Raw genomic sequence first — 1,011 nt, 5'->3', positions numbered from 1 at the left:
GAAAGCCACTTTGTCTGAGAAGGCCACAGACAGGGACGTTGGTGGCTGGGAGGTGTACTGCCGGGGGTCTGGAGCCTGTGGGCTGGGGGTGGCAGGGGGTAGACAGCAAGCTGCCGGCTGGAGAAGATACTGCCCACATTAAGGGCCCTGTGGGTGGGAGAGCCCCAGCAAGGGAGAGCCCCTAAAAAAGAAAATAAAATTCACCCGAACCCCAAAGAAATGGCAGCTGTGGACACTTGGCAGGCCCAGAAGACACCATCTTAGATCACAAGGGCACTTGTCGGGTGGGGACATTCCTGTCCTTCCTTCTCCCGAAGGATGGGCGAGGAGGAGGAGGAGGAGGAGGAGGAGGAGGAGGAGGAGTCGTGGAGAAGCGGGAACTCCTCTTTTCCCTTCACAACCTTTCAGCCCAAAGAAGCCCCAAGCTGGAGAGCAGCTTTAACCTTATAAAATTTTCTAAAAAATTATTATGGAAATGTTCCCATCTGCACAAAAGTAGAAAGAATAATGAACCCCCATTCACTCATCTCTTACTTTCAATAATTATCAGTATTCTGCCTTTTATGTTTTATCTATTCTTCCCCAACACTATTTTTCCTAGAGGATTTTAAGGCAAATCCCAGACGTTGTATCACTTTGCTGGTATGTACTTCATTTCAGTATGAGTCTCTAACAGATAAGGACATTTAAAAAATAAGCACAATGCCAATAGCACACTCAACCAAACTACTAGTGTCCCCATGACATCTAATCTCTAATAGGCAGTCCATGTTCAATTTCTCCCGTCGACTCAAAGATGAATTTTTCAGTTGATTGATTCAAATTAGGGTGTCAACAGGACCCCTGCCTCCCATGCACGCGATGGGCCTCTCAGCTCATTGCTTTCCTCTTGACGGTTTTTAACAGCCACTCACGATTGCTGTCAAGCTCCACTATTTCTTTAGGGGGTTACAAAATTGTGATTTTGAACAATATAATCACTTCACTATTAATTAGCCAGGTTCTTCTATT

Source organism: Eulemur rufifrons, chromosome 4 (genome assembly GCF_041146395.1).
Source record: "Eulemur rufifrons isolate Redbay chromosome 4, OSU_ERuf_1, whole genome shotgun sequence".
NCBI classification, from domain to species: Eukaryota; Metazoa; Chordata; class Mammalia; order Primates; family Lemuridae; genus Eulemur; species Eulemur rufifrons.
This window is presented reverse-complemented; position numbering follows the sequence as displayed.